Source organism: Rana temporaria, chromosome 1 (genome assembly GCF_905171775.1).
Source record: "Rana temporaria chromosome 1, aRanTem1.1, whole genome shotgun sequence".
Taxonomy (NCBI): Eukaryota; Metazoa; Chordata; class Amphibia; order Anura; family Ranidae; genus Rana; species Rana temporaria.
This window is the reverse complement of record NC_053489.1, coordinates 420,331,909-420,348,295: the sequence shown is the minus strand read 5'-3', so window position 1 is coordinate 420,348,295 and position 16,387 is coordinate 420,331,909. Positions and strand designations below refer to the sequence as shown.

Here is a 16,387-nt window from a genome sequence, read left to right as displayed (position 1 = left end):
TTAGTGTGTTTACCTGACCAATATGACAACAATACAAAAAAAGTGTCTCCCTACACTGTGTGCATCATTAACCACTTAAAGACTACCCTGTGCAGATATACTGCGGTAGGGTGGCCCTCCAGCATAAAATTAGTATGTGATTTTGTGCACAGGGTCTAGGGCACGCGTGGTGCCGTCGACCCGTCCCTGCTGTGATTGTAAACAGCAAGTGCCACTATGTAAACAAGGCAAACCGCTGTTCTATCGGAGAGGAACATGGAGATCTTGTGTTTCTGCTAAACAGGAACACAGATCTTTGTCTTCCTCCAGTTAAGCCATCCCCACACAGTAAGAAAGCACTTACAAGGAGCACACTTAAACCTTTGATTGACCCTGCTAGGATCATTAGTATGGTGAGAGTGCATTTTATTTTGCACTGATCACTGTATTAGTGCCCCAAAAAAGTGTCACTAAGGCCCCATGCACACGAGAAGCAAATGCAAACTCATCTAAACACAAGTTTTGAAACGCAAAAACCGGCGTTTAAAACGCCCGTTTTTGCCGCGAATTTCGCGGCGTTTTACCGCGATTTACCGCGTTTTACCGCGTTTGCGTTTATAAGCATTTGGTTAAGAAACATCATAAGACCCTCCCTAAGCTCAAAAAACAATATTATTTAACCATTTCAGCTATTTTGTGAGACCAGAGCAGCTGAGAGAGCAGCAGTGTACGTGTATTTAGCGTGTCACTTGCAACGTCACCTGGCCACGTCACCTGCCACGTCACCTGGCCACATCACCTGCCACGTCACCTGGCCACGTCACCTGCCACAAGTTGTGGATTGTCCACTGGCCACGTCACCTGCCACATCAACTGGCCACGTCACCTGCCAAGTTGTGAATTGTCCACTTGCCACATCACCTGGCCACGCCACCTGCCACAAGTTGTGGATTGTCCACTGGCCACGTCACCTGGCTATGTCACCTGCCACGTCACCTGGCCACGTCACCTGCCACAAGTTGTGGATTGTCCACTTGCCATGTCACCTGGCCACGTCACCTGGCCACATCACCTGCCACGTCACCTGGCCACGTCACCTGCCACAAGTTGTGGATTGTCCACTGGCCACGTCACCTGCCACATCAACTGGCCACGTCACCTGCCAAGTTGTGAATTGTCCACTTGCCACGTCACCTGGCCACGCCACCTGCCACAAGCTGTGGATTGTCCACTGGTCATGTCACCTGGCTATGTCACCTGCCACGTCACCTGGCCACGTCACCTGGCCACGTCACCTGCCACAAGTTGTGGATTGTCCACTGGCCACGCCACCTGCCACGTCAACTGGCCACGTCATCTGTCACAAGTTGTGGATTGTCCACTGGCCACGTCACCTGGCCACGTCACCTGCCACATCACCTGGCCACGTCACCGGCCTCAAGTTGTGTATTGTCCACTTGCCACGTCATCTGCCATGTCACCTGGCCACCCCAGGTGACATGAACTGGTTCTCAAATTTTACGACGGGAAAAGTCTGGGGCCTACACACGGTCGGAATTTCCGACCAAAAGCTCACATTGATCTTTTCTTGTCGGAAATTTAGATCGTGTGTACGCGGCATTAGTCTGTGTTATAAAACAAATGCAAATAAATAATCATAAATAATTCATACATTTTGGCCAGCATGTTTTCTGCTACATTCCTTTTGTGAAAAAAATAATTATTTAGTGCATTTTATTTAGTCTGTGTGAAAGTTATAGAATCTACAAACTATGGTATATATATTTGAAAATTGACACTGACTGCCCATTTCAGTTCTTGAGGCCCTTAAATGCTAGCACAGTACAAATACTCCCCAAAAACTACCCCTTTTTGGAAAGTAGACAGTCAAAAAAAAAAAATTTTAAATGAAGAAATCAAATAATGTTTATTTTTTTACAAAGTTGTAATTTTAACAAGTTATGCCTTACACACAACATAGGCATATTTACATTTACATCCCAAACCACATTATGCTATGCTATGCCTCCTGAGTATGGGGATACCACATGTGTGAAACTTTTTCACAGTCTAGACACACAGAGAGGCCCAAAATCCAAGGAGCACATTTGGGCTTTCTAGGAGCCTAGATTACACATAAATTATGCAACTGTAGTTCTTGACTACCTTAACATATTTCTTGAGTCTATCAAGTGCCAGGGCAGGAGAAACACAAATGACCACATGTTGAAAAGAAAACTTTTGATGTTTGGGTACGTCCACCTGCACCAACGCTTGTCATGTCTTCCCATTATATGGACCAGACAAGAAGCAGTTAGGAACAGTGGGGTGGATTCAGTAAGCAATTGCGTCTGCGTATCCATAGTTACGCAGCGCAATTGCTTAGTTGCGCCGGCGTAACAACTTTTCTGTATTCAGAAAGCTCATTACGCCGACTGCAGCCTAAGATATGACTGGCATAAGGCTCTTATGCCGTCGTATCGTAGGCTGCATTCTTACGATGGCTGCTAGGTGGCATTCCCGTAGTGGTCAGCGTAGAGTATGCAAATTGCATACTCACGCCGATTCACAACCGTACGCGCGCCCTGCGTACGCATTTTACGTTGTTTGTGTTCATCGGGTTCCGCGTAAGGCTGCTCCTGCTATTAGCAGGGGCAGCCAATGCTAAGTATACCCGTCGTTTCCGCGTTACGATGTTTGAAAATTACGTTGTTTGCGTAAGTGAATCGTGAATGGCGCTGGACGCCATTTACGTTCACGTTAAAGCAAATTAAGTCCTTGCGACGTCATTTGCCGCAATGCACGTCGGGAAAGTTTCCCAACGGAGCATGCGCACTACGTTTGGTGCGGGAACGCGCCTAATTTAAATGATCCACGCCCCCTACGGGATCATTAAAATTACGCGCGCTTACGCCAGTCATTTTTACGGAGCGCCCACGCAAATTACGGAGCTACTGCTTCGTGAATGAAGCGTAGCGCAGGTAATTTACGGAGGCACAGCGTTAAAATGGTACGCTGCGCCTCCGTAAGAGTGCGCGCCCCTACCTGAATCCACCCCAAAATGTTTTCACCTTTTTAATGCTTTGTTGTACCTCAGTGCTGCTGATCTACTGCAATCTTTGTGTAGCCACATCATGTTTACATGTATTTTAGTAGTGGCTGCATGGCATATGTCAACGCAACACCAGCAGATCATGCTGGTATTGTGTGTGCCAATTTTTTTTATTTTTTTGTAAAGTCAGCAGCTACAAATACTACAGCTGCTGACTTTTAAAATATGGACACTTACCTGTCCAGGGCACCCACGATGTCGGCACCCGAAGCTGATCGGGTGCTGCCACCACCATCTTTGATAAATGAATCAGGAAGTGAAGCCTTGTGGCTTCACAGCTTGGTTCCCTACTGTGCATGCGCGAGTTGTGCTGCGCGATCCCACTGGTCCCTTCTTATGGGACCTTTGTGTCGTGGCGTAGATATCCACGGATACCGCAGCTATCTATGGGCGGAAGTGGGAGAAATATACCTGTATTAGACAGGTATGTTTTTCTCCCCTCCCCCATGAAAGGTGCCAAATGTGACACCAGAGGTGGGAAGGATTCCAAAAAGCAGACATTCCATTTTTGGGTGAAACTCTGCTTTAAACCACCACTCAGAAGCTTGTGTAACAGGCTGACATTGAAAGAGCACAGTTGGGACACAGAAACAGAGTGCTGTCACCTTTTACCAGGAATTGCTTGAACAAGAATGTTCATGGCAGGATAACCAGGAATTCTTTAATAATGACTGGCAGAACTAAAAATATAGAAAATGGCATAAAAACAGGCATGTTACATTAATATGATAAAGCTTATATGAGACTTTGGTGATTAGATTTACATATACGTTAATAAGTTAACACCTTCATAAATCGAGGATGAAAGTTCTAAGCAGCCTAAGCCATACTGAGAAATATTCTAACGTCATAACACAGGGCTGAAAGGAGAATTATTCTCTGCTGTCACACCATAGGGACATACTTGTGTAAACATTACATGTTCAGTTTTCATAAAGTAATTGCTATGGCGCTATGCGAGGTCCAACTTTCACCTTTCACCTCCTTGAGATGCTGAAAGGCCTGTTTCTTGGCATCAAATGGCTTATAATGTTATGTTTCCTTCTTTAGACAACTGTAGAAGCTGTCATGTGACAGTGTGCAGAAACACGCTTTGTGCAAGATGATGGCAATGGCAGTAGTAAGGTGGTCAGGTAATTACCCGAATAAAGGCACGTTCTTTCTTTTTAAAGGACCAATAACAGTAAAATACAAACCATTTTATATCAAACAAGGTAGAATGTCACCATTCGTTATGGGTAGCTAAGCATTATTGCTCATTGTACATTGATAAAAAATAGAAAATGTATATGTTCTATTTTAAAGATATTCAATATAGAAAAATAAGGCACAGGTTCACCAGGATGAAGTAGTTTAATGCAGTTCACTAAATGTACTTCTTCACATTACGGTCTTCAAGAGCTGTTAGGGAATGCAACAAGCATTGATGATGTGCAAAAATTATTAGCAATTAATCCAATTTTTTTTATAACACATAGCAACCAGAAATGACATATCTAGGACATCTGTCACTCATTTTTTTTACAGCAGCAAATTGTAAGTGTGGTCAAATTGTGTCAATGGTGAGAACGGGTATATGCATTATAAGCCAGCATGTAGCAAACACTCACAAACCTCAGCATACTCACTTTAATAAAATGAAACTGTTCCATTACATATGCTTTTCTACACACAGCTTACCTTAACCACTTCAATACCAGGCACTTTCGCCCCTTCCTGTCCAGGACAATTTTCAGCTTTCAGCGCTGTCGCACTTTGAATGACAATTGTGCAGTCATGCAACACTGTACCCAAACAACATTTTTATAATTTTCTTCCCACAAATAGAGCTTTCTTTTGGTGGTATTTGATCACCACTGGGATTTTTTTATTTTTTGCTAAACAAACTAAAAAAGACTGAAGTTTTTGAGAAAAAAAATTAATGGGCACTCATAGGTGGCACTGATGGGCAGTGATAGGTGGCACTGATTGGCAGTGATAGGCGGCACTGATGTGCACTGATAGGTGGCACTGATAGATGGCACTGGATTGGCAGCACTGATGAGGAGCTATTGACAGGCATTACTGAGCTGCATCTGAAGGGCACTGACAGGCATTACTCCTGGGGCACTGATTGGCACTTTTATGGGTACTGATTGGCAAATTTATAGGCACTGACAGGCGTTCTTTATGGAAAAAGGGCTGGAAGCTGATGGGCAGTGATTGGCAGTTGATGGGCACCTCTGATGGGGGCTGCACTGATAATCAATGTGCCGATTATCAGCGCAGACCCCCCCTGACAGGGAGAGCCGCTAATCGGCTCTCCCTGTCAGGGCGAACCAAGGAAAGCCCTTTACCAGCACTTCCTGGTTCACGCGATGATCAGCTGTGATTGGTCACAGCTGATCACATGGTAAGAAGCCTCCGTCAGAGGCTCCATACCACAATTGGAGTTGCGGTGTGTCAGATTGACCCACAGCACCTCTGATCGCCGTGCTGCACGCCCCTGTCCCGGCTTGTTATCCTTATCACTCCTTAAGGTGATATTAAACCCTCAGTTTTTTAGGCAGTTGGTGCCATGATCACTGCCCCAGGTTTACTGTTTCAGAGTGGCTCCTTCCTCTAGCAGTGTCCTATGAAGCCACCCTTGGATGTAGAGACTAGAGTTATACAAAAAACAGCCACTGCCCCTACCTATAACTGGTCTTCACAACAAGGAGCACTGGAAGGGCATGCGCATGTAAAAAAATAAAAACAAAGAATTTCCAAGCTCAACTTACCAACCAGCCAGCAACCAACCGATATAACCTGTCTAACAGTATGAGTTAAAAACAGGGGTTTAGTTGCACATATTTGCAAATACATGCGTAAGCTGCAGGCCCCGTCAAGGTTCCCTGTATTCTGCAGACCCTAAATCTAAATGTAAAGAATCCCCACAGTGGAAGCACATGTATGCTGATGGATAGATAAAGGGCAGATGACTGGAGGGAGCCCAACCCTCCTTAAAGGCGCAGGAACACAATAAACACCCAGCACATTGCACAATGGCAGTAAAGGTGTTAGTGTGTTTACCTGACCAATATGACAACAATACAAAAAAAGTGTCTCCCTACACTGTGTGCATCATTAACCACTTAAAGACTACCCTGTGCAGATATACTGCGGTAGGGTGGCCCTCCAGCATAAAATTAGTATGTGATTTTGTGCACAGGGTCTAGGGCACGCGTGGTGCCGTCGACCCGTCCCTGCTGTGATTGTAAACAGCAAGTGCCACTATGTAAACAAGGCAAACCGCTGTTCTATCGGAGAGGAACATGGAGATCTTGTGTTTCTGCTAAACAGGAACACAGATCTTTGTCTTCCTCCAGTTAAGCCATCCCCACACAGTAAGAAAGCACTTACAAGGAGCACACTTAAACCTTTGATTGACCCTGCTAGGATCATTAGTATGGTGAGAGTGCATTTTATTTTGCACTGATCACTGTATTAGTGCCCCAAAAAAGTGTCACTAAGGCCCCATGCACACGAGAAGCAAATGCAAACTCATCTAAACACAAGTTTTGAAACGCAAAAACCGGCGTTTAAAACGCCCGTTTTTGCCGCGAATTTCGCGGCGTTTTACCGCGATTTACCGCGTTTTACCGCGTTTGCGTTTATAAGCATTTGGTTAAGAAACATCATAAGACCCTCCCTAAGCTCAAAAAACAATATTATTTAACCATTTCAGCTATTTTGTGAGACCAGAGCAGCTGAGAGAGCAGCAGTGTACGTGTATTTAGCGTGTCACTTGCAACGTCACCTGGCCACGTCACCTGCCACGTCACCTGGCCACATCACCTGCCACGTCACCTGGCCACGTCACCTGCCACAAGTTGTGGATCGTCCACTGGCCACGTCACCTGCCACATCAACTGGCCACGTCACCTGCCAAGTTGTGAATTGTCCACTTGCCACATCACCTGGCCACGCCACCTGCCACAAGTTGTGGATTGTCCACTGGCCACGTCACCTGGCTATGTCACCTGCCACGTCACCTGGCCACGTCACCTGCCACAAGTTGTGGATTGTCCACTTGCCATGTCACCTGGCCACGTCACCTGGCCACATCACCTGCCACGTCACCTGGCCACGTCACCTGCCACAAGTTGTGGATTGTCCACTGGCCACGTCACCTGCCACATCAACTGGCCACGTCACCTGCCAAGTTGTGAATTGTCCACTTGCCACGTCACCTGGCCACGCCACCTGCCACAAGCTGTGGATTGTCCACTGGTCATGTCACCTGGCTATGTCACCTGCCACGTCACCTGGCCACGTCACCTGGCCACGTCACCTGCCACAAGTTGTGGATTGTCCACTGGCCACGCCACCTGCCACGTCAACTGGCCACGTCATCTGTCACAAGTTGTGGATTGTCCACTGGCCACGTCACCTGGCCACGTCACCTGCCACATTACCTGGCCACGTCACCGGCCTCAAGTTGTGTATTGTCCACTTGCCACGTCATCTGCCATGTCACCTGGCCACCCCACCTGCCACAAGTTGTGGATTGTCCACTGGCCACGTCACCTGGCCACGTCACCTGCCGCAAGTTGTGGATTGTCCACTTGCCATGTCACCTGGCCACGTCACCTGCCACATCACCTGGCCACGTCACCTGCCACAAGTTGTGGATTGTCCACTGGCCACGTCACCTGCCACGTCAACTGGCCACGTCACCTGCCACAAGTTGTGGATTGTCCACTGGCCACGTCACCTGGCCACGTCACCTGCCATGTCACCTGGCCACGTCACCTGCCACGTCACCTGGCCACGTCACCTGCCACAAGTTGTGGATTGTCCACTGGCCACTTCACCTGGCCACGTCACCTGCCATGTCACCTGGCCACATCACCTGCCACGTCACCTGGCCACGTCACCTGCCACAAGTTGTGGATTGTCCACTGGCCACGTCACCTGGCCACGTCACCTGCCATGTCACCTGGCCACATCACCTGCCACGTCACCTGCCACAAGTTGTGGATTGTCCACTGGCCACGCCACCTGCCACGTCAACTGGCCACGCCACGTCACCTGGCCACGTCACCTGCCATGTCACCTGGCCACATCACCTGCCACGTCACCTGGCCACGCCACCTGCCACAAGTTGTGGATTGTCCACTGGCCACGCCACCTGCCACGTCAACTGGCCACGCCACGTCACCTGGCCACGTCACCTGCCATGTCACCTGGCCACATCACCTGCCACGTCACCTGGCCACGCCACCTGCCACAAGTTGTGGATTGTCCACTGGCCACGCCACCTGCCACGTCACCTGCCATGTCACCTGGCCACGTCACCTGCCACAAGTTGTGGATTGTCCACTTGCCACGTCACCTGGCCATGCCACCTGCACAAGTTGTGGATTGTCCACTGGCCACGCCACCTTCCACGTCACCTGCCATGTCACCTGGCCACGTCACCTGCCACAAGTTGTGGATTGTCCACTTGCCATGTCACCTGCCCACGTCACCTGCCACGTCACCTGGCCACATCACCTGCCACGTCACCTGGCCACGTCACCTGCCACAAGTTGTGGATTGTCCACTGGCCACGTCACCTGCCACATCAACTGGCCATGTCACCTGCCAAGTTGTGAATTGTCCACTTGCCACGTCACCTGGCCACGCCACCTGCCACAAGTTGTGGATTGTCCACTGGCCACGGCACCTGGCCACGTCACCTGCCACATCACCTGGCCACGTCACCTACAACAAGTTGTGGATTGTCCACTTGCCACGTCACCTGCCTCAAGTTGTGTATTGTCCACTTGCCACGTCATCTGCCATGTCACCTGGCCACCCCACCTGCCACAAGTTGTGAATTGTCCACTGGCCACGTCACCTGGCCACGTCACCTGCCGCAAGTTGTGGATTGTCCACTTGCCATGTCACCTGGCCACGTCACCTGCCACATCACCTGGCCACGTCACCTGCCACAAGTTGTGGATTGTCCACTGGTCACGTCACCTGCCACATCAACTGGCCACGTCACCTGCCACAAGTTGTGGATTGTCCACTGGCCACGTCACCAAGCCACGTCACCTGCCATGTCACCTGGCCACGTTACCTGCCACAAGTTGTGGATTGTCCACTTGCCATGTCACCTGGCTACGTCACCTGCCACGTCACCTGGCCACGTCACCTACCACAAGTTGTGGATTGTACACTTGCCACGTCACCTGGCCATGTTACCTGCCACAAGTTGTGGATTGTCCACTGGCCACGTGACCTGGCCACGTCACCTGCCACATCACCTGGCCACGTCACCTACAACAAGTTGTGGGTTGTCCACTTGCCACGTCACCTGGCCATGTCACCTGCCACAAGTTGTGGATTGTCCACTGGCCACGTCACCTGCCACAAGTTGTGGATTGTCCACAATGCAATGCAAGCAATTACATTTTTTATGTTTTTTTTATGGTTTTTCACCATTTGCCATCATTTTTGAGATTTCTAATGTAAAAAAATAGGTCACCTTTAAAAACGCCTATAAACGAAATCGCGGCAAAACGCCGGTACCGCGATTTGCCGCGATTTGCCGCGATTTGCGTCTAAAACGCAAAAGCTGAAAGCTTCTGAACCCAAAATGTTGGGTTTGGAAAAACGGCCCTAAACCCAACTGCTTTGAAACGCCAAAAAACGTGATTGTGTGCATGGACACATAGGATAACATTAAATGTGTTCAGGGGCAGTTGAAAAAAATGCCCAAATGCCTCTGAACTCGAGTTTAGCAGCGTCTCGTGTGCATGGGGCCTTAGTGTCCGATTTGTCTGATGCAATGTCGCAGTCCTGCTAAAAATCACTGATCACTAGTAAAAAAAGAAATAAAATAAAAAAACATAAATCTATCACATAGTTTGTAGAGGCTATAACTTTTGAACAAACCAATCAATATACGCTTATTGGGATTTTTTACCAAAAACATGTAGCAGAATACATATTGGCCTAAATTGATGAATACATTTTTTTTTTACTGGGTTTGTTTCATAGCACAAAGTAAAAAATATATATACTGTATATATCAGTATATTTTTTTTGTTTATATTGCAAAAAATAAAAACTGCAAAGGTGATCAAATACCCCCAAAGGAAAGCTCCATTTGTGGGAAAAAAAGGACATAAATTGTATTTGGGTACAGCATCGCACGTCAGCTAAATTGTCAGTTAAAGTAGTGCAATGCCGTATCGCAAAAAATGTCCTGGTCATGAAGGGGTGTAAACTTTCCGGGACTTAAAGTGGTTGTTAATGCATTATTATAAGTGTATGCCAGCCCCTCTATTGGAGGCTGGCATAGCACACTGTGTAAGTTTTATTTAAAAACTAGCAATGTAAATACAGAATATCAGCTGTCTTCATGCCGGTCTCATCACTCGCGGCCGATTTCCAGCTCAGATAGATGTCTTCTGAGGGAGGGGAAGTCTCCCCCGAAGAAGCCACCCATCAGAGCTGGAAAGCGGCCACGAGTCATGTGACCGGCCTGAAGACAGCTGATATTCAGTATTTACATTGCTAGTTTTTAAATAAAACTTACACATTGTGCTATGCCAGCCTCTAAGGCCCCGTACACACGACCGAACATGTCTGCTGAAACTGGTCCGCGGACCAGTTTCAGCAGACATGTTTGGCCGTGTGTAGGCCCGAGCGGACCATTTTCGGGCGGATCGGACAGGTTTCCAGCGGACAACTGTTTCCTGGACTTGCTTTAAAACAGTCCGCTGGAAACCTGTCCGCCCGGACATGTACGGTCGTCTGTACAGACCTACCGTACATGTCCGGCCACCCGCCATCCCTCGCATGTGTCGAATGACTTTGACGCATGCGTGGAAGCATTTAAAAGGCAGGCCCGCCCACGTCGCCGCGTCATTGTCGCGGCGACACCGCGTCATCGACGCAGCGACACCGCGGACACGCCCCGCGTATTGTTTACGCGCGAACTTCTGTTCGATGGTGTGTACAGCCATCGAACAGAAGTCGCCGGGCAGACATGACCGATGAAAACGGTCCGCGGACCGTTTTCATCGGACATGTCTGCTCGTGAGTACAAGGCCTAATATTAAGGCTGGCACTGACAAATTTAAGATTTTAGTATTAAAATAATATATATATATTATATATGATAGGGGGGCGGGGCTGGACTGGAGACAAACAGAGAGGTCGCTGACAGGGAGGAAGGAGGGGTTGAGGGGGAAGATAAGAGAGCAGAGAGCAGGCAGCCTATCACAGAGGGAGGCACTTTGACCACAGTGATCAGGGCGGAGCTGCGCTGGTTATTGTGGTCTGTTTAGAGAGGGCATACAGGAAGTAGTCGGTTTTGTGTTCTTTTTTTTTTACAGTTTACAGGGGGGAGATTACATAGAGCAAGTGCTGTGCTGTGTAATTTGCTTTAAGGGACCAGACTATATATATATTTTTTTGTTTGTTTTTGGTTTAATAAACACTTTAAAGAGGAAGTAAACCCCTGATGGGTTTTACTTCCTCTTTTGTTTGGTGAAAACCCTGCAAAGTAAAAGCATAATGGGTTAGTATGGGCTAGTGACGTCATTCCCGCGAATGCGCGCCAGAGCCTCCAGTCATGCTCGGGAGGAAACGACATGGAGGTCTGTTTCTTCACAGCGCATGACATCATCGGCGCACTACAAGGCAAATATCTCCTAAACAGCGCACGTTTAGGAGACATTTCCAATGCCTATAGGTAAGCCTTATTCTATTCAATAAGGGGTATACAACCACTTTAACCACTTAAGACCCGGACCTTTAGGCAGCTAAAGGACCCGGCCAGGTTTTGCGATTCGGCACTGCGTCGTTTTAACAGACAATTGCGCGGTCGTGCAACGTGGCTCCCAAACAAAATTGGCGTCCTTTTTTTCCCACAAATAGAGCTTTCTTTTCGTGGTATTTGATCACCTCTGCGGTTTTTATTTTTTGCGCTATAAACAGAAATAGAGCGACAATTTGGAAAAAAATGCAATATTTTTAACTTTTTGCTATAATAAATATCCCCCAAAAATATATAAAAAAAAACATTTTTTTTCCTCAGTTTAGGCCAATACGTATTCTTCTACCTATTTTTGATAAAAAAAAATCGCAATAAGCGTTTATCGGTTGGTTTGCGAAAAAAAATTGATAGCGTTTAGAAAATAGGGGATAGTTTTATTGCATTTTTATTATTATTTTTTTTTTACTACTAATGGCAGCGATCAGCGATTTTTTTCGTGACTACAACATTATGGCGGAGACTTCGGACAATTTTGACACATTTTTGGGACCATTGTCATTTTCACAGCAAAAAATGCATTTAAAATGCATTGTTTACTGTGAAAATGACAGTTGCAGTTTGGGAGTTAACCACAAGGGGGCGCTGATGGGGTTATGTGTGACCTCATGTGTGTTTACAGCTGCAGGGGGGTGTGGCTGTAGGTGTGACGTCATCGATTGTGTATCCCTATAAAAAGTATCACACGATCGATGACGCCGCCACAGTGAAGAATGGGGAAGCCGTGTTTACACACAGCTCTCCCCGTTCTTCAGCTCCGGGGACCGATCGCGGGGCTCCAGTGGCGATCGGGTCCCTCGGTCCCGGTCACGGAGCTACGGCTGGGTACTAGCACAGGACGTACCTGTATGTGCATGTGCCCAGCCGTGCCATTCTGCCAACGTAAATGTGCAGGAGGCGGTCCTTAAGTGTTAAGTGATTAAAGGCAAATATCTCCATCATGTGCTGTTTAGGAGACATTTCCACTGTTTATAGGTAAGGCTTAGGCAAATATCTCCTAAACACTCACGTTTAGGAGACAATTCCACTGCCTACAGGTAAGCATTATTCTAGCCTTACCAATAGGTAAAAGTGACAATCAGGGGTATACAACCACTTTAAGTGATTAAAGGGGTTGTAAAGGTAAAAAAGAAATTCCCTAAATAGCTTCCTTTACCTTAATGCAGTCCTCCTTTACTTACCTCATCCTTCCACTTTGCTTTTAAATGTCCTTATTTCCTCTGAGAAATCCTCACTTTCTGTTCTTCTTCCTCTAACTCCACACAGTAATGCAAGGCTTTCTCCCTGGTGTGGAGTGTCGTGCTCGCCCCCTCCCTTGAGGGGGGAGGGGGCGAGCAGGAGAGTCAGGACGCCCACTGACACACAGCTCCTTTCTCTATCTGAAACGTAAAGAGCGTCCTGACTCTCCTGCTAGCCCCCTCAAGGGAGGGGGCAAGCACGACACTCCACACCAGGGAGAAAGCCTCGTATTACTGTGTGGAGTTACAGACAGAAGAAGAGGAAGTGAGGATTTCTCAGAAGAAATAAGGACATTTAAAAGCAAAATGGAAGGATGAGGTAAGTGAAGGAGGACTGCACTGAGGTAAAGGAAGCTATTTAGGTAAAAAAAAAAAAAATACCTTTACAACACCTTTAAAATACGGACAGCTCCATAGTCTAGGATGGCAAGGCATCCCCTTCCTTCTCCCTCCTCCTCCCTTCTCCATGCTAACAGACTGTCCGAATACTGCAATACTGCACTATCCACTGTCAAAGCAGTTTTAGACCCATTCACACCTTAGCATTTTGTACTTCTAAGCTCCAAAACAGTCAGAGAGAAAAAAATTATTAAGATTATTTTCTATGGTGGTAGTTCACATTTCCACTCCAAAATGCCTAAAGTCAAATGTCAGAAGCTCAAAAAACAACGTATAGCCTTATTTGGGCAGATTGGTGCATTTTTGAAGCAGGTAAAGGCAGCAACAAATGATGTAAGAGATGATAGTTCTCTATTGGCTAATACAAAAGTTCCACTCAGTCCACAAAAAGCTGTGTGTTGTCGGCCCACAAAGGGATTTGGGAGTTGCATTTCTAGCAGAACAAAGGGTATTTTTCTGTACTTGCAGGGTTTTGAAGAGATAACATTTGGGGAAATGTGCAGAGATGTATTGCTAAGTTTTTTTTTTTTTTTTTTACATTTTGCCTTTGAATATGCTTTAATAATTTGATGATGATTTTTATTATATAACACTGTACAGAACTGAAGCACTCTTGCCATCCTATGGTGTTACTTTTTGTAGTAGAATTACACAAACTGTATATTTTTTTTCTTCCCTTTATCTTTAAAATACATTTTATGTTCCGTGCCTTCCACTGTTGCCACGCCAGGTTTATGTCACCACTGCATAAATAGTAATTAACTATTCAATAGTGGATTTAATTGTTCAATTTTGTGTGATCAGTAAAATCAGATATAGCAGCGCTGAACTCTGTCCAACATAAATCACTTCACAAAGCATAATATTATTGTACCTGAGCACTTGCGATACATGGAATAGGAACACTCAATTTTCACATGTGTTTTGACAAATTTTGTTACAATCAGCTTTTTTTGCTGTGTTTTGCCAAAGAATATAAAGCAGGGGAAGCTTGTTACAGAAATGCAAGCTAAGAAAACATGATCAGTGAACCTCAAAATGAACAGCTATGGGTGGCTGTGTTATTAAACCAGATTTCACACCATAAATACACAGATTACTCTGAACTCAAATTTAAATAAACCTGATATAATTTCCATTTTAAAGGTAATGTTGTTTTAATGATTTAATCTATAGCTATTTAATAGTAATATTGTAGGTCTTGGGTAATAAAGAATTAAACCCAGCATGGCTTATTACAAAAGATGAGTGAAAAGAAAAGGAACAAATGTGCAGTGGTTTGCCCAGAACAATCCAGTCCTGAGGTTTACACAGCCCTGTCATGGCAGCAAAGTCAAGCAGATGAGACTACTCTCTCTTTAACCACTTCAGCCTGGAAAAATGTACCCCCTTCCTGATCAGGCAATTTTTTGCAATACGGCACTTCGTCGCTTTAACTGACAATTACGCAGTCGTGCGACATTGTACCCAAACAAATTTGAAACAAAAAAACAAACAAGGCGCCTCTAAGTGCAGAAGTATAAAACTTTTAATATCCCCTAAAGGGGATAAAAACACTTACTAGATGGTGGATGAAACAGTCATGTAGCAGGTAAGTGCGTCCAGAAGATGTTCCAGTGGCAGGGCAGTCCCAGTCTGTGATGGTAAAGCTTCCAGGGAAGTCCACAAGATAACAGCCAACTTGTGCTGTGAGTGTTTAGGGGACAGAATAGTGCTGGAGCCTGGGGATGATGTCAGAGGAAGCGAGAAAAAAACCAGCATGGAACACAAACAGGAAGTGTGTCATAGAGGCGGGACGCGTTTCGGAACAGCTCATTGGTTCCTTCTTCAGCCAGTACCCAAACAAAATTGATTTTCTTTTTTCCCCACAAATAGAGCTTTCTTTTGGTGGTATTTGATCACCTCTGTGGTTTTTATTTTTTGCGCTATAAACAAAAAAAGACTGACAATTTTTTTTTTGCAATAATAAATATGCCCAAAAAATATAAAAAAAAAAACTTCTTCCTCAGTTTAGGTCAATATGAATTCTACATATTTTTGGTAAAAAATAGCAACAGAATAGCAATAGCAACAGAATGCAACTTACCACAGCAAGCAATTCAAAACACTGACACAAGGTGAACTAGCAAAATAAGGGACTTGAGTATCCTCCCAGCAACCAGCAGCAGGTGGAGACAGACTAATATCACCTGCTGGCTGATGAGAGACACTGGCTGGTGGACAATGGAACTACACTTTTCATTCCAGGGTACCACAGTATCACCAGCAGGTGATTCAGGATCTGACTGGCATCCTCGCAGGAACTTTTCTAATACATACAGATTCAACATTATTTGTCAACATGGCGACCCAATTAATTGTATTAAACTCAAGTCCATAAACAAGTCCACACCATTGATAGAAAATATGATGAATAAATGTGTAAATATATTTGTGCGCATGCTCCTAATCACGTTGCAAATAGTCAATGCTTTCGACGTGAACGTAATTTACGCAAAGCCCTATTCGTAAACGACTTACGCAAACAACGTAAATGACGCAAAATTCGACGCTGTCCCGACGTCCATACTTAACATTGGCTATGTCTCATATAGCAGGAGTAACGTTACGCCGGAAAAAAAAGCCTTACGCAAACGACGTAAAAAAATCCGCCGGGCGCACGTACGTTTCTGAATCGGCGTATCCAGCTCATTTGCATATTTCACGCTAAAATCGACGGAAGCGCCACCTAATGGCCAGCGTAAATATGCACCCTAAGATACAACGGCGTAGGAGACTTACGCCGCTCGTATCTTAGCCTAATTTAAGCGTATCTGGTTTCCAAAGGAGTAGTAATTTAGTATGTAAAGTCACATCCCACCAGTA

The 16,387-nt window shown here is 45.9% G+C and overlaps 1 protein-coding gene across 1 annotated transcript in view; it reads left to right on the top strand.

The window, feature by feature from the left end:
* Positions 1-16,387, top strand: part of PRKG2 (protein kinase cGMP-dependent 2) — a 124,492-nt gene that overhangs the window by 55,239 nt on the left and 52,866 nt on the right. The gene's annotated exons all lie outside the window — the stretch shown is intronic.